General features: G+C 37.2%; 1 long non-coding RNA gene across 7 annotated transcripts in view; it reads right to left on the bottom strand.

Annotated features, from left to right (window-relative positions):
- The window catches only part of LOC310903462, a 65500-nt gene extending 44947 nt beyond the window's left edge, over positions 1–20553 (bottom strand). For all 7 annotated transcript variants that reach the window (XR_014587554.1, XR_014587555.1, XR_014587556.1 and 4 more), the window contains exon 1: positions 20352–20553. This is a non-coding gene — a long non-coding RNA (uncharacterized lncRNA). The remainder of the gene's footprint in view (positions 1–20351) is intronic.
- Positions 20554–21257: the final 704 nt, after the last annotated feature.

The following is a 21257-nucleotide window of genomic DNA, read 5'->3' as shown; positions in this document are numbered from 1 at the left end:
AAGAGCATGATGACTCTTCACATTTGCAAACTTCTGGACAAAATTTCTCTGGAATCGCAAGTAGCTCTCAGTGAACTGAAACCTGCTCTATGTTCCTGTCATTAGTTTTTGATTTGTTTGACTCTTTAAAGCATTTTTCTTAAATATATATGATTATCTTTTAATGATTCTCTCTTTAAAATTAATACACTGTGCATTAAAATGCATGGAGATCCTTCAATAAAAATCCATGCCATAAAAGGAAATCCATATGTATTAACAACCTAAATTACCAGAATGATTTGAAGTATGTAGGGAGTAGCGGGTATATTCAAGTTTGGTTTTGTTCTTCCACCTCTAGAGATATCTAATGTTTATGAGACTCACGACAAACCATATTTGAGCCTGGAACAAATTTTAGTCCATCTTTACCTTTTATTCTCAAGCACAGTGCCATATCCTTGACTTGCACACTATAGAGGAAAATATATTTGTTAAATATTCATGTAGTTCTCTTTTAAACATGGAATCCTTTAATTTTTTGGTTTTTGCTTTGTAAAGAAAGAGCTTTATCTTTTGTTGGACAACATTCTTTTTTGGATATTATAATGACCAGGCTCTTTTTTAATCTTCTGAGGCAACTTGCTAATAGCAAAGATCAATGAAAGCAAGTCCAGTACATGATTCACAGTGAGCAATTTCTTTTAAGGGAACTGTCTTAAATATTAGCTCAAAATATCCATATGGGCTTTGTACTTATTAGAAATACTTCCTTCATTTCACACCTCAAACAGATCAATCTCTACAGATCCTCTGAAGCACTCCCCAGCACTTTTATTTCAAGGGTATACCTAACTTTCTAGGAGAAGATTTAAGGCTACAAGCTTTTTCTTTTTCTTTTTTTTTTTCCTAAGTGAAGTCCCCTGAGATGCCTGACTTCCAAACAGCATTGTTCCGTGACTTGGAAAATGGCAGCCTACCATAGTTTCGGTAATTGTTGAAGATGCTTTTCAATAAAAGTAGCAACTCTTGAGCCTTGATACCTATCATGCCATGATGAAGGCTTCGAAGACACAGGAAAAGATTATTCAGCAGGGTTCGTCAAGTACTTATTTGCTTAGCTCTGGTCATAATCAAAGGCTGAGAAAATCTTTATCTGGTCTGGTTTGCTCTAGGTGCCACTTATTTTATGAAGGCAAAATCTTCTGGCAGCAAAAGAGTTATTTTAGGCAGCGAGCTGACTCTCTTGTTCCTTTGCCTCTTCCTCCAAAATTCTGCTCATCAGCAAGCCCCTCCCCTGAATAAATTTCCATACCTTTTTAATTGTTGCTATTCTTTTAAATATATATAGGTGGGTGTGGATTGTGATGTTATAGTTCTGTTACTAAAATTTAGTTAACTACATTATCTGAAAGACTAGTTAGGGCATTGTTCTGTTTTTATTAACTGGTTTTACCAGATCTTTAATTTGAAAAGTTGGCATAAGTGGTTGCACTTGTCCAAAATGGACTAAAATCTTTTTACTAGAAATTATGCAGTAGATACTGTGCTACATAAGATGCCTTGCTAAATTTTCCTACAGATTGTCAATATAGTTCTATCTTGGGTTATTTATCATGCATACGTTGGATTTTTTTTTTTTTTGAAAAGCAACTTTGAGGTCCTTCTGGCTCATAGAAAACTTAATGGGGGCCACGTGGTTATGCCTGTGTGAAGGTGAGGTTAAGTAGCATGACTCTGTTGAATATGTGTGACCACTGAATGCTAGATTGCTGATTTATACGAAGGCCTTCGTAAACAGAAATGAATCACTATACCATTCATTGTTATTTTTTTAACTGGGAAACTGATAAATATTTTTATGACCACAGGAAAGCAGAAAACTCACTTTTTCCAGCCCACAAAATTTCTATTTTAGAGTTGAAAATTTCTTCTGTTCCACATGATATTTCAGTGAAAATTTAGGAAGAATGAAGAGATCTGTCTAAAACAGTTGATTTACTACTGGATGGTAAAGAGCTATTTTGGAGTCAGTATATGTGTTTTTGAACACAGATTTCCTTTTAATCCTTAGCAATGTTTTCTGAAGGAGTTTGTTAAAAATGGTGCAACACCACTTGAAGTTTAACTTCATGAATCACTATTTTCCAGCTTGACAGAAAAGTTGATATTCAGAAGCAATACTACTTGTGAATTAGAAGTCAAACATGAAGTGAAATCTTGCATTTCTGGTGAGAAGTGGCACTTGATCCTTGAGGCAAACAACTTCACTTAAACCTACATGACACATCACATCACATTACTAACAAGTGCACTGGCAAGGCTATAAGATGAAATGCCGCTTTCTGTTAAGTTAAAAGTAGGACACATTTTTCTATTTCTGAAAGTTCTAACACTTCATATAGTTGATTTTTGCAAATGAAAAATGGCAATGCTCCTGTACAGAAGTGGTCTGTGAATTACAGCAAAGCAGCTTATGTTGAGCAGTGTGGCACAAGAAGATGCCAAGCCTTTCATGTGGAGAGCATGCAACACGGTCATGCAGAGATTATAGAGCCTACACAATTTAGTTATGCTCAGTCTCTCATTTTTAACTAGAGAGGAGGATGAATATGACGATGGTTGTATTTTTATTTTGTCCAGTTCAACAACGGTGCTGACCTTGTAGATGGTCAAGATGCTTTCAGTACCTGTACAGAAAGTATAGATAGAGAACACAGGTGTTCCTAGTTTTGTAAATTTTGTATGTTTTCTTCAGTATGCTGAACAGATGATTACCACCAGGTTTTGAGGTTGATATATGGCTGTATGTATGTGATATACCATACAGAATTGTTTAGATTTCTATGTTATTGTATTGCAATGTCTGAAATATTATCAATTTCCTTTGTTTTACTCTGGAATGAATAACGGGAAGTAATCTTAACGTGTCTTCCCACAGCATGCCAGTCAGGGAATGAGCAAAAGGGAATTTCTCATTTTATACCACTCTGAATCTGGAACAGGAGTGTGGGTCACCCACTGACTTCACCAGTAACTTGCTCTTTCCTCCCTTAAGGGAAAAGGAAGCTTTATAAAAGTGTTTCAGTCCATACTAATAGGTTTTCTTTGGTAGATATTTTAATGAAACTGTGGTGTCTATATTGGAATTGTTCTATGTAGAACTAAAAGCAGCTCATAGGCTCTTCCACAGAGGTAATGGAAAGAATGAAGAGAAGTGTTCTTTGTTCTATGGCTTGATAAATTGCCTTTTTTTTTGTTGTTGTTGTTTTGTTTTAATGGCTTTGACACAATTTTATTTTCATGTGTTTGAATTGGGGGAAGAAGAAAAACAAAGTAAAACTTAAATACAACTAATAAAACGTAGTGAAGAATGTAACTCTAGCTCACAAAGGCTTTAGCTTATAATAATAAAGACTGGAGTTGTAATTAGCTTTTTTGGAGTGTTTTTCACTCCAGCTGCACCAGACAATACTCTGACTCGTAGTTATACATACAGACATATCTACTTATTTTCCTTTGCATTGCAGAGTGTGTACTTCCCTAATTGGCAGCTTGCCATTTATATGTGGAAAACAAGATTGTATTAGCAAGAGGGAGAGACTGAGATTTCAAATGTCTGCTGTGCACAAATGTCTTAGTTACATTAATGGAGAAAAGATTTAAATTTGAATTTAGTTATTTGGATCATAATGCACTTAGAGCCTCCATACGGCTAGCCATGATTTACAAATAATCAAAGTCCAAGTCAGAATTCAGACTGCCCTTGCAAACCTTCATATTAGGACAACCTTTTAGCTTCAGTTACTGGCAACTCTGTGTAGATATCCAGCAAGAGTGGACACATTCACTAAAGCTACTTAATTTTACCTTAATGCTGGAACTTAAATCAAACTGCTGAGATATCCATCCTTCCTAGTGCAGAATACAATAGTGGAAACATTCTATTTTTTATGAAGTTTAGCATAGGTAGGAGCAAGATGATTGAATACAATGTACTGGAAAACACATATTCTTTACTCCATTCTACAACCAAAAGTTACCGTTACCATCCCACACAACACAAATCAGAGAAGCGCTGATTCAGTAACAACGGTTCTATCAGGTGCTGCTACTGCCCTCTTAAAATGGACATACTGCTGTTGATTACTTGATTGTGTGGTTTAGCTAGGCCAGTGTGGCCTAACTACTTGCCATAAAACAGCTACAACATTGAATGAATTCTTCCTCCTTTGGAAAGTCTTGCTACATCTTTGTATTTTTCTGGCTGCATCTTAAGCAAAACCAATCACGAGTAGAACCAACTGTAACTCTAGATCTTGTGTGAGAAGTCAAAGATTTCCACCGTAAAAAGAGAAGTCATGTTGCGCAAAATGCTTATATGGAACCAATAAGGCCTAACCAACTCTCTAAGTCCGAGAAGACAGGATTTTTTTAGTTCTTTTTAAGCAAGGCTCTTGCATGCTTTTCCTGTCCCATAATGCTAAAGAAATGTAAGATCTTAGATGTGTTTTCACACTGGTTTGGTTTAGTACTTCAGTTCTGTTTTCCCTTTTTCTGTTTAGTGCCTGATGAGTGCTTGTGGTAATTTAGGTGCTACAAATGATTGAAGGAGGTTCCTAACATTTACTGTGTTAATAATTGCAGACAGAAAAATATTGTGTATTTTGGAGACTCTGTGCCTGCCAACATAAGGAACTGAAGGAGTAGGTCTTGATAACTCAAAAGCTATGCCTTTCTAGACAGAGTACTTGAATTCGACACGCTCTCAGGACTTTCTCACACAGGCTGTCTGCTGCAGCTTGCGTGAATCTACTGAATGAGTGCTCAACCATTATTACTTGTAAAGAGGTGAAAGCAGTATTACAAAATGAACCAAACAGTTCTCTTTTAGTTCTGTAAAACCAAGCTGGTCATCAAGGAACACAGTCACTAATTAATTATTTAATTATTAAATAGGAAGAATGAGACAGCATATTAAATACAGCAAAGTTCGATCATCTGTATTCTAATCTTGCATTCTCTAGTTCTGTTCATAAATTAGGAAGTTCAATGATTTCCCTGTGGTAATCAGCCTGGGGTGACACTTGAATCCTTATAACATGCTTATTTAATAGTCTATATGATCTCCATATGTTTAAGGAAAATCTCCAACTGATATAGCTAACCTTCAATGCAACTACGCTGTGAGCTTCGCTAGTTCCTCCTACAAGTCATTCATGTACCTAATGCAAATTGGAGCATTTATGTTTTCCTCTTTTGCCCCTTCAAGCTCCAAATAATATAGTTCTGATTATCTGGATAGGTTTTCTCAACCGAAACAACATGAGATAAACAAATTTCCAAGGTTACAAGAGTGATCTTTCAAGCATCATCAATAGCCTCTTAAATACTTTTGATTTAGATGTTGGTGTGAAAATCCTGATGTCACATGATCCATGTTGCTTTTCTCACCAACTTTTATCTAGCTTACTTCACCCTGTGCGCTGGCTGGTAATTGTGGTGACACTGAAAAGATTCATTTCAACTGAGCTCATAAAATGTTGAATGGTGTAATTTAATCTCCTTTATCGTTCTCCATTGAATTCTTTGTCTTTCCTTACCAGCCAAATCTATAATGCCCTGTTACACAACTTTGATTCTGGCTTCACAGTTTTGAGGATGAGCTAGTTCCTGTTTCTAGTCCATTTCCAGGGATTTCTGATGAGAAATCACATCTTCAAGGGTCTTATCACCAAAAATAAAATGAGAGTTGAGATTCAGCAATGTGACTTTAAAATGACATGTTCACACACATGGTGTAAATTTTCAAACATGTTTGCTGTGCTTCATTCCATTAAAAAGATGTTTTTTCTCCCAAATCTCTTTATTTACTTCCCCATCTTCTCACCCTAACAGGTAAAATTCATTCTTTTTTCCAAGTGCTCAAATGAAATAATCTACTTTTATTATCTTCTTAAAGGACAGTTAGCAAATATTTAAATACTTGCTTACATCTGAAGTTTCTATGAAGATCTTTCAGTTTGGAATTAGTTCTATTGACTTTTCATAACAAGGCACTTATTGAATATTTACTCCTACTAGGGATGAATTAATAAATATAGAAAATACTTGTTGAGATCACTGTTACAGGACCTTGGGTCAGTTGTTTTTATGAAGAAATACATGTATTAAAATTTTTGGAATAAGAGATGTTAATTGAAATTTGAATTTTTATTCAAGAGGAGAGGAATGAGATGTTCTTTTCAACATCACTGAGACAGAGTAATACTGGTCTGATGAAAACACTCACCATTTATTTGGAAGAGATGCTTTGTAGGTTTTGTTAATTTCCAGTAAAAGGTAGTTACTAGGCATGGAAGGCAAAAGTGCCCATCTTCCATTTGCCTTATAGCAAATTTCAACATTTGCTTTTAAGCAACGTGGAAGTCATCTGAAATAATGAAATAATTTCCCATGAAATTATGTGGAAATCTGTCATAATGTCTCTTTTCGATGCCATGTTTAGGAATTGTGTTCTTGATTTATCAAGATATGATGGTTAAGAATGGGAATGGTACTATATAAGAAAGGTGTCTTATGCTTATTGCTTTTAGAGTAAGATAAAATTCGACATTCCTGAGACTATGGGAAATAAGTTTGCTGTACATTAAATGTTTTGACCTTTTTTACTAAAAGGTTGAGTTCTACAGTGCCACCATCTTTTAAAGATTAAATCCACATGGCAGCATATGGAATACAATATCCATTGTTCATACTTCTTGAATGACTTGGAATCATGTGTTAACATGATGAAACCAGATGGGACGTTCAAACACTAAACTCCATTCAGTGCTACCCAGATGTCTTTCCTGGAGGATGGGGGAGGGATTCTCCAAATAGAAATTTCATAAATTATATTAACCTTCAAATTTTGAGCATTTGATTCAAGTGAACAGTTAAATTTCTTATCTGCATTTAGGTAAGCTTGATCTGATCTCATTTCAGCTCCTGGCTTCAGATGTTGTTATCATCTTACCCAAAACGTGTACTGCCCTCCTCCCCGCCCTCCCCCCAGTGAATAAGTAAAGGTAAAATTAATCTGGCAAGTACACTGAGAGAGAAGGGGTTTGATGTTGTTGTTCAACTAGCATTGAATAAATAAATTAAAAAAAAAAAAAAGAAAGGAAAGAGGGAGTAGAGAGCAATAGGTAAGTCAAAAGCAAGCTACAAAATGTAGAACTACATTTAAAAAAAAAAATAAAGCTTCCCAAATGATCAACAGTCACTTAGAAAGGTTGAATCTCTAATCAAGATTAACAAATGCTTCTACAATGAGCCATCTATATGTGTAGCTATGCTTGCAGAAAATGCATGGCTATCTTCTTGTCTCTTAAAAAGCAACCCCCAAACAAGAACTCTTCAGTTATGCTACCTTTGACCCTTACACAAATTCCACTACAGTGGTTTTGCAGCAGTGCAGAGACTGTAAATATGTTTAGACAGCTGGTACAGTCTAAGGCCTTCTTAAGGAAATGGAAAACAATACAGAAGGTCTTCATTCAGAAATATTCTCACATAATGAGGAATGCCCAGTTTCTTCCAATGTAGAATACGTTTAAGTGAATCTCATTGCTTGTTGTGAAATAAAGTATGAGTTTTCAAATAGAACAATTGAAAAGTAGGTCTTCTCTCCCACATTTCTCTTTCATGCTATGATAACCTCACTCATTTTACATTTGTGCAGTAGGAGAAATGCCAGCCAAGTTAAGTTTCTAAATATAAAATACCGTATGATAAATCTTTGGCAAGAAGGGATGCACAGTTCCAGTTCTCTTTATGCTCACCACCTCCTTTTGTAGAAAGCTAAGGAGAAAAGAAGCAGGAAGCTCATTAAGATCTAGTAGCCAAAGGCCACAACCTCTTCTCCCATAAAAATCTCAAATTTTCTTGACTTTCTGCTCTCCCCTCAATGCCCAAAGCACACAGTGAATCCCAAGGGCATCCAGCAGGAAATCCCAAAGAAGAGAAGAAAATGAGAGGACATAGGCACCACGCACTGCTTTACCTAGCAGAGGACAAAGCAGAGAGCTAGGTCTTAACACAATAAAAAGTTTTTGAGTTCAGTGAAGTCCATTTAGTGAATTCAGTGGTCTTTTGGTTCTCATAATCTGTTTATATGAGGTGTCAGTCTCCTTCCACCAGGAATCTTCACATGTGCTGAAAACACATGATGAAGTCCTAACCCACTGAAGCCTTCCTTAGGGGATTATCCTAATTCAGTTTCACCACAGCTGAGCTAGTTGCTACAAAACAGGCTGAACGGGAACAGGTACATTGCCATCTTCTTAGGAGAACCAATTCAAACAGTCACATAACTAAGAAATATGCTCATGAACTTGATGCAACATTTCTTTTGACCAATTTCTTTGTACAAGACAAAGTCTGAACTTTAATAAAGTTAAATTTGTCTTTTGGCAAAAACTTCATAATTCTTAATTTCTCTTTGAAAAAGACGTGAATTTCATTGCCTTTTTAAGTTACTAAGGTTTCACTTCATTAATATGACCAATAGATTTTTCCTGGAAAAGATCTCAAATGCATTACCCAAATTTTGCCACCAAGCCTGAAAAATTCAGCTAGAATGCTGGTACTGGTAGAATCATCATGATGAATGACTCTCTAAATTAAGTTAAGTTTAATTTTTCCCTGAACATACATACAAAACAATCAGAGGACACTGGTTAAAGGGTTTTCACACATGCACACACTTTTTTTTTGGAATGTGATTTATAGAATTGAAATGTGGATTTTATCACAAAACAAACTAATTTTTTTTTTTTAAGGACATGAGTCACCAACAAGGAGAGGAAAGAGGAAACTTGGATCTAGAAACAAAATGTCAAATGAATCTCACAGATTGAAAGTAATGATGGTCCCACATTTTGACTCACTGAAATTTCATGAGACTAAATTCTCTCTTTACTGTGCTATTTTCTGTTTTGAGGAAAGTTGTCTCTAAATTTGCAAGTAGGGAAACTATGAAAGAGATTGTTCAGATTGCAAGCTGGTGATTTATGTGCTTTTTCCACTAATAGCAAAAATGCAGATTTGAAATCCTAATCTTTGTCTGAATTTAACAACAATGTATATCTTTGCAAATGCCCCACATGGGCACTATTTTACTTGCATGGGTACTTTTAAGTAAAAAAACCAAACCAAACAAACAAAAAAAACTAATCCATCTAAAGTAACTTTTCCTATTTATGGTAACTAGATGCAGTTTTTACATCCTAAGTGCACCCTTTGCAGGGGAATACCACAATTTTCATGCAGTACAGAGTAGTTGGAGGAAGCAGATTGGATGGGGGTGGAAGAGATGGGTGAGGAGCAGCTCATCAGCAAGTGATTTTCACCAGGAGAATTTTATTTTATTTTAGAATTTTGTGAGCTGATGCTCTGGAGAACACCTGAGCTCTGACCCTGGTGGTGGACTTGCGTTATATTTTCTTCTCTTTCGTGTCTATGATACATTAGGAATTTGTTTACTGGAAGATTTTTTTTTCCCCTAAGTGTCGCATAAGACTGATGTATTATAAAAAAATTGCAGGAGGAGACACCTGTTTTTTCAATATATCTAATTTCAACAAACATGGAAAATAACTTTGAAAACAAGCACAATTCAGTAATGGTTGGTTTAATTTCCTTTCTTCGGGTAAAACTTGTAAGGAAGGAGTTATGAATGGTCATAAGTTGGAGGATGAAGGAAATGTGTACTCACAGAAAAAGAAGGTTAAATGAAAAATTTCTATTAGGTGGACTTTTTAAATTGTGAGGGGACTGATAATTCATAATGGCAAATGAATCAAGGCACATGAATAGTCCTATTTCTATCATGCCTTTTTTTCTGCAGATTTAGTATGGTGTGTGACAATTGTAACAAATCAGTTTAGAATTTACAGAGAATAAGCTTTATGTGAGTCTTCTCTGAAAGACACTATTTTGACATTCCAAAATAGCAGAAGGCATAATCAATTTATATTTTTGGTTATCTATTTTTTTCTGTACTTAAAGTAGGAACTTGGCTAATTTTGCATTTTTATTAGATTTTATATTTGTAAGCCATTGCAAGATCAGTCATTTGCAGACATATAAGAACTTTATATCCAATCACAGTCTTGAAAAAGATTCGTTGTAGCCACCTAAACCAAGACAGTTGAAACAACTTTTTCCAGACAAAGAATTGTGATGTTCTCTAAGTGGTGGTAGCCAAATGGCTGTTCCCACTGATACAGAGCAACCTCAGAACTGGTGATCTTGATGAGATAGGAGAAAACTGTGTGAAAAATTACTTCATTTTGTTTATTTCAAGACCAGCTCTTCAGTGCTGTGTGTTTCCCTCACAGAAACAATGTCTGTTTTCAGTCTACAGAAGTAGTTGAATTCTCAGCTGTGCGAAAAATACAATTATGACAAGTACACTTGACCTTCAGTGAAATTAAGGAGAGTACCACCTGCACTAAATATGTGTCTTGTAAACAATGTCAGGAGAAAAGGGATACAGTCTGGCTAGAAATCAACTCCAGTTGTATAGTTTACAAAGAATAACAACATTTCAGGTTGCTTTAAAGTTTTGACTTCTAATTGTAACCTACTCTTAAATAAGGAGTGTTGATGAGTTGTTAGCAGCTGCACTGTGAACAGGAGCACTCTACATGCTGAGATAAAGCTACCCAGCTCTAGAAATAGTCTGTCATACAAAAAAAAATTTTTTTTTTCTTGATTCTCTTGTAGTCCAAATGTTAGTAATGAAATCAAGGAATATAACTTTTGGGACATTTCACAGAATTTTTGATCCTTTGAATTACTCATACTCATAGAATAAACTAGTATAGTAAGATCATGAAGTAAGTGTTATTTTTGTTTTGTGGTTAAAAACCAAACAACAGCAACAAAAAGTCCCAAACCAAACCCCTTAAAACTATCTAGCAAATGAAGATGGCCTAAATTAACTTTACAGAGATGTCATAGGAAAATCAGGCTGCTCGTCACGTCTGGAATCCAGGTATAATGTTCTAGTCCAAACCCAAACACATTTTTCATGGAAGTTCTCTCAGTGTAAACCCTCATCAGACCTCTTCTTGTGCAGTTGTCACCTTGAGGTAATTCTGTACCTAGAAGACGTGTTATCTTGGTTTATTTTGGCTAGATACTTCTGAAAAAGTAAGTTTCCCCATAAAGGCTACCTTCAACCTTTTCAAATCAACCCTTTCCCTCTGTTCTTTTCCTCCACCTTAATGAATGTTATGCAGCATAGCTCAGAGAAGAATGAATGTGGGAAAGTTAGTTAGCTATTTAAAGCTTTAAATGTCTAAATCATAATACCATTTTTTTCTTAGGCATAGTTAGCTGGTATAGATCGCAAAACACATGAAACATGTACTGGAGTTCTGCATTTCCAGTAAGATTTATGCTGTAGTTACCTGGAGTACATCTTAGTAAATGGTATCGTAAGGTGAAGAAAGGGATCTTAAATGCCAGGTACGCATCTCAAGAAGCTATCAGCATAATATGAATGTGCAAAATGGGTTCCCTGACGCAGTGGCAGAAAACTACCATTGTACTAGGTTTTTTTTTGAAACAACACAAAATCTGTAATGGTCTCGAAGATGATGATATTCAGTTTATACTTTCTCTACTGCAAAGTCCAATTGCAAGTCCTGAGAAATCTTAGCAACCATCTACTAAATATAATGCATAGGTGAATAACACATGTATGTGCCATCTTTTGTTATGTGAATCACTGACAGCTGCAGATATATAGCATCTCATATTTAATATACATGTTACTATACTGCTTGTTTATGTAAATCAAAGTGTAAATTATACAGACTTTATATAGTTCACCTCTTTTTTATCATTAGACTAAAAGTACTGTTTTTTTCTTTAAAATTTATCTGTTCAGACATTATTTATATTTATAAATAAATATATTTTTGGTGTGATTTCTCCACAAGAAATCAATTTTTTCAGACAAAAATCAGCTGCAGTACCTTGGCTATTTTGAAGCAATGGGTTCTGGTTTTGTCTCCCATTTCCATAGCAAAGAGAATTAATTTAAGAGAGATCAATAGAGTTGCCAGCATACGTTGCTTACTCCTGCTATAATTCACGGCGCTGGGGAGTATGCAACACTGCTTTAAACTTAATCTTGTATCTTTTTATATAGAATTGTGCAAATTCTGTATCGTTCAAAGAAGCTTTTGTTTTTATTAACTTAGTGCATTAATAACTATTAGCAGAAAATGCATAAAATAATTTTGTGTACTTAGGATTTTTAAAAAATTGCTGTGCCTTGATACTGCATGTGTAATGGATGCTGTTGCGTAAAAGTCTTTGCACTTTGCAGCATGTGAAACCTGCACAAACTTTCCAATAATGTTAAAGCACTTGCAAAAATGTTGCACCTGGAGCAGGGAGGAGTGAAGAGGGCAAAGGTCAGCATTAGGCATTAAGACACTGACTAAACAGACTTTACACTCGGTGAAAAGTCCAGACAACCCCTGCAGTGTCATCTTACAACTCTGGTTTTCTTCTTTTCAGGACATAGTAATCCATAAATACACTCAAGTCACCAGCAGCTTAGCTCCCCCATCCCTCCTCCCCCTTCCCCTTTTTAGCTCTCTTTCATTTTTAATTCTTACATAAAGTTCTGAATTTTTAACCCTTTTTATGTCTTTTAATCAACCTTGAGAACCACTTTTCTCCTTCACTATAATTCACTAGACTTCTCATCTTCTTAAACCTTCTCTTTTGCAAATTATCTTCTTAAAAAGTGGTTTCAGGTTAACTAAAAATAATGTTTGAAAACAGAAGCACAAACACATGTCATGGATAAGGCATTCTGGAAAATGAAGTTTGTTTTTTTTTTTTTTTTTTTTTTGTAAAGGCAGTTATATGCATCCTTTTCCTGAAGCTTCTTAACTAGAGATTTTAAAAAAAATATGTAATATAATACTTATTTTTGCAATTTCTTCTGAGCTTGCTTGTTTGGATAGACAAAATCAGTTTCAATTGGGATGTTGCAAGAAAATGATCATGTTGCTTGCTATTGTTGCTTTTTTTTTTAATACTACAGCAACAACAACAAAAAATCCCTCACCAATTATTTCTAAAAACTGCAAAAATGTAGAGGTAAAACACAAAGACGTGCTTGTACTTTTATCATACAATTGAGTCTTTCAGTTTTGCCTCTATTACACTACTAGCTGAAATCACGAGACCAAACTGATTTTAATCATTTTGTCCAATCCCATTATCCGCATCCCAAGGCTTAAGGAACTGGATAGACTGCTAATATAGTCTGGAGCCTGGACAGTACAAATAGGCTGGTGAAACGCAGCTCATCAATTGCACGTAACCACGCATGTTTTGCTGACTTCACCTCCTTGCTCTGAGCACCGTGCCAGGCCGTGCTTCCACATGGGATATTTCCCCCTCGCCCGGTTCTCACCACCCTACCTTCTCTGCAAACCAGCCAAGAGACAGCCAGCAGACCTGCCACGCTGCCATTTTGTTGATGCGTTCTCGCAGATCTTGAACAGCACTGACAAAAGACAGCTGAAAGTCTGAGTATTTCTTTCATACTGTGATGAATATTAATAGAAACATTCAGCTGAAAAATGTTTTTTTTGTTTGCATGGAGATCCATACTTGCTAATGGAGGAAAAAGTTTTCAGTTCCATGTGTGCGACACCATAATTTCAGTTAATCACAAAATGGCGGCCTGAGAAAATCTTCTGTGAAATCTCATGATCTTCAGGCCCGCTGATTTCTGTTCCTGCGCAGTGACTTTAGAATTGCTGCCCTGGGCTTTCCAATGCCATCTGTTTAGTGGTGGCATCAGATTGTCAATAGAAATAGAAATGTGAAACTGAGTACACAATTTAACTTCCACCAGCTAAGGGGGCAGAACACAGCCAAGGGTATTTACTTCTCACTGTAAAGGCGAAGGGTTCTATAGACATTTAAGACCTATTTCAACACAATGCTTAAAGCATAGGCTGAACTTTGAGCAAGAAAGTGGTTCACTAGTTGTCCTTAAGGCTTTAAAAGTAAAAATATGCTCAACACCATTACATGATCAGGGCTTTCGTACACAAGTACAGGAGGTAAATACCTGATACTCGCATTTGGTACTCTAAGTCATGCAGTGCAGCAATTTGGCCTGCAGTTAGTGTCACTGTATCCTGGGACTGCCTGTTAAACAAGCCAGCATTTTAGCTAGCATTACAGGAGTCAGCATTTTAGAGTGAGGTCTTGAATGGCAGTGCGATATGCTGAATATAGAGCATCATTACGGATGGAGTAGTATCTTCTATTTATCCTATATTCTGATGTTTTGTTGTTTGCTATCAAAAAGTTAAAATAGAACATTCAAGTAAATGAAAATTAAGCTAGAACTGATTATCTGAACCTCTTGAGAAACAGTCTTGCTTATCTATAGCTATAGAAATACCACAGCAAAAATCACCTGATCTAACACGCATGCACAAAAAAAAATAAAATAAATAAAAAAAAATAGAGAGAGAGAAAAAGATTATTGTTCTGTCTGGAATTTACATTCTTTCCAAGCATCTGAGGTGTCTCCAGCACACTTTGCTGTGGTATCTCAATACTAGCCTCACAATAATAACCATGTATTCAAAACTCAAATTCTACTACTATGACGTAGATGAGAAGCTAGGCAGTTAAATGATTTGCCCAAGGCTATAAAGCATCTTGCTGGAGAGCTGAAACCAGACCTTTTACCACGTCTGCCTGGCCAGTCCCAAAGTCTGTGCTTTGTTTTATCTTTTCAGGCATGTTTCTTCATGCACATTACTTGGACTGCATGCTTGACATACACCCAAGGCCATATTGCCCACTGTATTTTCTCTCTCTCTTTTTTTTTTTTCCACTTTACATTTAGAAAGTGATTTGGGTTTTAATGATAAACTGATTTAACTGAAGAACAGAAGGTTATCTTACCTAAACCATTCTCATAATTATTTTTCAAAAAGTATTTTCTAGAGCTGTTTGGTAGATTCTTGGTTCAGGCTTACAGTGATAATCTAAAACCATCAACCGCTCAAGCATAATGTTAAACTAAACCGGAAAAAGTTGAGCAAATTTGTATAAAATGGTATAGTAATAGCAAATCTATTGCCAAATTTTATCCTGTGGGGAGAAAAACAAAACAAACAAACAAAAACACCTTGCTCTGCATTGTTTTCAGTTGGTCTTTTTTTTCCTTTCCTTCTAAAGGATTCTTTCTATTTGCTTACATTACCTGTGCGTTAGGTAAATGTATAGGTGGGATGTCGTGTAACTTCTGCATGTTTGGCTTGCTAAATCTCAATAATCATTGTTATATTAGTCCACAGGTGATATCTCACCAAATCAAAAAAAGAAAAAAAAATGTATCTAAGACTGTTAGGATGCAATCTATGTGCATATGTCTGTAGATAATATTTGTGTGTAATATGTACAGTATTTACAGTCTGTACTTTGCGTGTAGCTCTCAGACACAAGTGAGACCATGATCTACAACCCACTTATTGTGGGTGGTGTGTGTGTGTAAAATCTGCGTAGGCATTTTAATAGCAATTGAAGATTTCAGATGTTTTTAGTGGGTACTTAGGATAGTTAAAATTATATTTTTCTATTTTTTTAATGTTTTTTTCCTTAGGTACCATCTCCTTTCCCCTTTTCTGATCTCACTAGAAAAGGGAAAACAGTTCATCATGCCTTAGTTCACCTACACCTTTCCTTTTTTTATTCACTCTTTGCTTGAGGGTTTTTATTTCTCTTGAATATTTGGCAATGAAATGATGCTGAGTACCTGTTTGTCTGGTGTGTGATAGACATTCCTTGTTGCACACGTTTGTAAAAGAAGAACTTGCAATGATTTTTGCTGGAACATGACTAGATTTGCTGCTGTACAAATAATATAAATGAAATATTCTTAATTATTTTAGCTCATACTAGAAAAGATTCAGGACAAAGGGGAGATTGATGCAGTGTGCCTTACAATGGCCCTACTGATTTCTCTACTGGCCCTTCCTCTGCACATGGTCAATTAGAATTGAAAATCCTGTGCTGATTTCATTCGCTGGAATTTTTAAGCAGGTCAGGAAGAAAGATGTTATTGAAAGGAAAAGTCTCATCTAAATAAGAAAAGAACACGTGGCCATCTGGTCTAACTGTACCATGCCGAAAGTCATTTTGGCTCAGCTGTAGTTTGGTCTTTGCAACAGTTTGCCAAAATATCAAACAGAAATCTGTTTACAGTAAACCACTCTGTGCTTTTTATCTATAAAAATGCAATGTGCAGTCCTCTTCCTATCTGTAATGCATGAGCTCGTTTGACCCCGTTACCTTATTGAGACTGACTGCATTTCTGGTAGGCTCTCAAGTTACTTCTGCTGTGTAAAGGTATAAGTGAAACAGCCAATCTTTTGAAAGTTTTGGAAGTAATCCTGAGCACTTTATTCTTATGACTAAAACTTGCACTTCAGCTAGAACAAGGAAAGGCTCAAACAAGTAGATGCTATAGGGGGGAGCACGGGGGGGAGAGGGATAGGGAGGACTTGACTTAGGAATTCGAACTTGAAGTTCCTATGAGTAGCCCCATGGAGTTTGCACAACCAATTGGAGGGCATAGGATAAGATACGAGCTGTAATAGGCATCAAACTTTTAAGGAACAAAGTCATAAATATGCATGAGCTTCCACGATTGCTTTGTTTCGACATCAGCAACTATTTAAAAGTTTAAAGAAGTCAGCAAAAAACACAGGTCAGAATTTTCACATTTAAGTAAATAAATTCTTCATGTAAAAAGCTAAATCACATAGCTCTAAATTTCTGGTACCTGGACAACAGCAGCTGGAGGCTAATGTCATATTTGCAAAAACGCTGGACATTTGTTTCTCCTACCTACTTTAGTCGGAGCTCTTGAACACCCGGCATGCACAAAAAACAGGAGAACTTACTGGGAGAAGGAAAGTGTGTTGAACTAAACATGGATCCAAGGGCCCTGTATTCATAAGCTTGGGTTAAATGCTTAACTTTTATGTGGTTAATACTTTTGCATTGACCAACATTATATAAATTGCCAGTTGAGATCTCCCTTCTAATACAAGGTAGCATATAAATCTCTTCTGAAGTCTTGAAGAATTGATTTGCATAGGATTTCAGTCTTTAGGAAACGGATAAAAAATATGATTGCTTATGTCATTACCATTTAAGAAAATAAAAGTCAGTATTTCAAAATGTAGCTGCAGTCGTTATTTTGAAATACATTTATAAAATTTTAAGTGACAAAATTTCTTTTTCAAGCATAATACACCAGAGAAAGTAGAAAGAAAATTAGCATATTGTTACTACTGAAGTCATGTATATAGACATGTATAATTTATACGTAGGTACTTACACAACCATTGTGTTGAATTAGCTGATATTTCATACAAGGTATGTAAAATGTTCATTCAAAGAAGTGTTCGATCCCTTGTTTTTAAAAAAACACAGTAATTCAAATGTGACTGTAGTTATCAATTCATTCTCTTTATTCCTCTGAAATCTCCCTTCGAGAACCTTTACCTTGCCTGTGGATAGTGTTATCACTAGATGCAACCTTTTGTTTTATGTCTCTGCTGCTGAGGAAGTTTTTTTAAAGGCTAAATATATGGGCTATCAAAGCTGGGTTCCCTTTTAATTTGCGCCTATTAGCGATAATAAAGAAAATAGCTTTAAAAAAAAAAAGTCCTATCTTTCCATTAAGATGCATGTTAGTCTGACTAAAATACAGTTTAAGCCTTTTCAGGGAGTAAATTAAAAGCAGTACACTTTGTATGCCTATATAGAGACGTATTTTCAATTAAGTCTTGTTCACACAAAGTCCATACCGAAGAGCAAAAAATAACCACCATTCGTACCATACCCTACTTTGCACCCGAAGATGATGCAATTCCAAAGAACGTTTAGAAACCAGGTCCACATAGAATATATTGAAAAATTAAACAGCAAAAACTGCTTTGAATCTGCTTTTTCCCTGGGTGTCTCTAACCCCACCCATCGCCACACCAAACAGAGAGCAACTCTTCTGGGGAGAGGGGCGCTCCCAAGGCCAGCTCGGCGGCGCGGTGGCACTGGGCCCGGCGGCCTTGCTCTGGGCTGTGGCGGGGGCCAGGCCGCGGCTGTGGGGCCAGCTGGCCCAAAGCGGCCCCCGGCCACGCTCCCCTCCTTCCGTTTGCAGACGGACAGCCTACCCACAAAGCATTTGGCTGCTGCTGGGTTTTAAACTGCCACGAAATTGTCTAGGAGATCTCGCTAATCTCTCTAAAACCAAGTGTTTAAGTATTTCAGTATGACCGCCTTCCAGACGTAGGGCTCTATGCTATTTGCGTTTATCCAGTGCCTTGTATACATACAGAAAACCTTTACGTAATATACAAGAGCTGCTCGGCAATTGTGGAAGTGATGCATGAACTTAGCATAAAATACTGCACTGACGGGAAAGCTGGAGTAGAAACCACTGTAAAATCTGAAATAGTGGATGCCCATAGTTAGGCTGTGTGGAAAGTGTGCGCACATAAGCACGTGCTTTGCACAATAGCGCGTGTACATATTTACAAAGTTTCTTCTTTCCAATTATTTGCGAGTCGCAATGAAGTCGAAGCTGAGTGGGGCCAACGAAAGGAGAAAAGGATTGTGTTTGTCTTTAATCTTCCTGCAGCCGGGTTCAGACTTCTGTCTGATGTGCACATAGCAGAGCAGCGGGCTTGCCGTGCATTGCGTGCAGGCTCCTTGATTGTGGAGGGGAAAAAAACCTGGCTGGAATCCAGCGAGGCGAGCGCAGCTCTGTTGATCATTATGTCTAGCCTTCAGGTGTCTCAGCGCGCGGTGGGCGGTGGTTGGGGGAGGGGGAGATAACAGGAGGGCAGACAAAGAATAAAATGGGGTATTTTTTTAAAAAAAATCATAGGTAAAAAAAAATTTGCCTCAGATCCTCTTTTTTAAAAAAAACGTGTCTTTTAACGTTCCTTTCCCGCAGTGGGAGCAAGCAAACATCTGTCCAGGAAGATTTATTTAAGCCATAATTAGTAGCGTCTGGAGTCTTTCAACAATTTCTCCTTATTGCACTTAATTTTTTTTTAAAAGAAGTCTGCTCATCTTTCACTTAGAAACTGTTTTCACTTCATGCTTTATTAGAGATCCAGCCCAGCCAGGACCGAGTCAGATTTCTATTGTCTTCGCTTCTTCCCCTCTGAATGTAGTTTTCAGAATCTAACTTTTGCTGGGGGGAAAGGGGGGCAGCCAGGGGGAAAGACCTTATTAAAGGTCTTACAAACATTTGCAAAGAAATGAACAAAAATACAAATCGGTGCCTCTTGTTAGACAGTTATCCATTTGGCTTCAATTTCTTTCCCAGAGAAGGAAAAAAGCTCTGCTTTGTCTGTTGCTTCTGTTTGAGAACTCTCATAAATCTTGCCCAGAAATCAACTTGGGCTTAAGGAGATCTGGCCAGCAAAGCCCTGGGAAGCATTTGCAATGCCTCTTGCTTAGAAATATTCTCTTCTTTCTGCCCCCTTCGTCCCCAGTGCCCCCTCCACCCCGACCTTCTGACGTTGTGCCGTGGCGAGCCCCACACCCTTCCCCACCCCACCGGGCAGGCGAGCGAATGCAAATCGCAGTCAAGAGGCAGTTAAAGTTGCTTATCAAAAAGCCTCTCCTCGGGCTGAGCGAGTCCAGATCTTGCGCCGGTGGTGTTTTCTCAGTACAGCCATAACCCTCTCCTCGCGCTCCCCCGGCCGCTCGCTCTCCCCCTCCCCCCGTGGAAGGGGTGGGATGGGAACCTTGCTCGACTTCATTGTTCCAAATGTTAGAGCTATTTGCCCCAAAGTGTCTTCGCTGTCTTTCATAGCTAATTATAATAACTGTCAGATGAATGCAAAGTCTGGGCTGCCCTTGCTGGCAGAGTTAAAGTTTGCCTTTATTTTTTCCCCTTGGGGACAGATCAGGCCTGATTAGACACACGGTACAAATAAAAGTGAACAACGTACATGTGTAGGGCTTTTTGTCTTTGTTTTTCTTCATGAACAAAGCAGCATGCTGGCTATATCAGGAAGCAGTGTGGCATGCAGCGTGCATGCAGGCACTGCCCTGGAGGAGAACTCTTTTTTTTTTTTTTTTTTTGAAGCATGCAAGAAATATTTCTGAATTTGAATAACACTTTTGATACTTGTTCATCTCATACAAAAAAGTAACCCTCAATTTGGTGCACATAGCATTTTGATGATTTTAAGCGATTTGCTTTTCAGACTGAAAATAAAAATAAATAGACCTGTACTCACAGTTTTGTTGTGCTGCGCAGGTTGCTGTCTCCTTCCGCAGAGACCAGGAGGGTAGGAGGATGTCAAGGGTGCAGAATTCCAATTTAATTCAGCAGAAATGTACAAATGCACTTCTTGAAGTCGCCTGGAAGTCAGCCACTTGTGCTCAGACATCCCATTGCTGCTCTGCACGCTATACTATCTGCAGTTCTGAATTGAACTAAATACTGCCCATGTGAAAGACAGGGGAAACACAGTCATGTGGGACACACAAATCCACTCTATTGGCTCTGAAGGCACAACTTCAGCATTCTTGCATTTCCACCATTGGTTAACAGTTCAAGCTGAAAGAGTCTAGGTCCTCCTAGTGAGTCCGTTTTCCCTTTATGTGTGGAAGAATGACTGTAGGATTTTACAGTGACAGGATTAGTTAAGAAAGGGACTGAAGTCATCCCTTTGACTGAAGCTGGTGGGTGGGGATTGGAAGCTGTGCTTTTCTCAAGTCGACGTTTTTCCTTTTTCTGCCTGCGTTCGGTGTGTCAGGAAATGCTTGCAGTTAACTTGGGAAGCACAGAGGAACTGAAGTGACTTTCTTCGGGTTCAGGCACAGGGACTTAACTTTAGAGTGAGACAGACTGTGCGATGATTTTATGGGAATAACTCTATTTAATTTGGCTGGCCACAGAGTGGTTATTTTCTCTTTTCTAGATTTTTAAGCCTAGAAGGGGCTATATTAGGATCATCTAACTTGAGCTTTTGCATCACACAAGCCAGACAAATAAATCCAGCAGTTCCAAAACCTAGATTAATAATTTGAGTGGCAATAGAAAATAATTTTTTACGAAGTAATTAAATCTCTTGGGAATATTATGATGTAGTCGTCATATTTTGTAAGAAGCAAGAAATTTGATAAACATCTGTAATTGA

This window comes from Anser anser (assembly GCF_964211835.1).
Source record: "Anser anser genome assembly, chromosome: 8".
Taxonomy (NCBI): domain Eukaryota; kingdom Metazoa; phylum Chordata; class Aves; order Anseriformes; family Anatidae; genus Anser; species Anser anser.
Note: the sequence above shows the minus strand (reverse complement) of the source record. Positions and strands in the feature narration are given on the sequence as shown.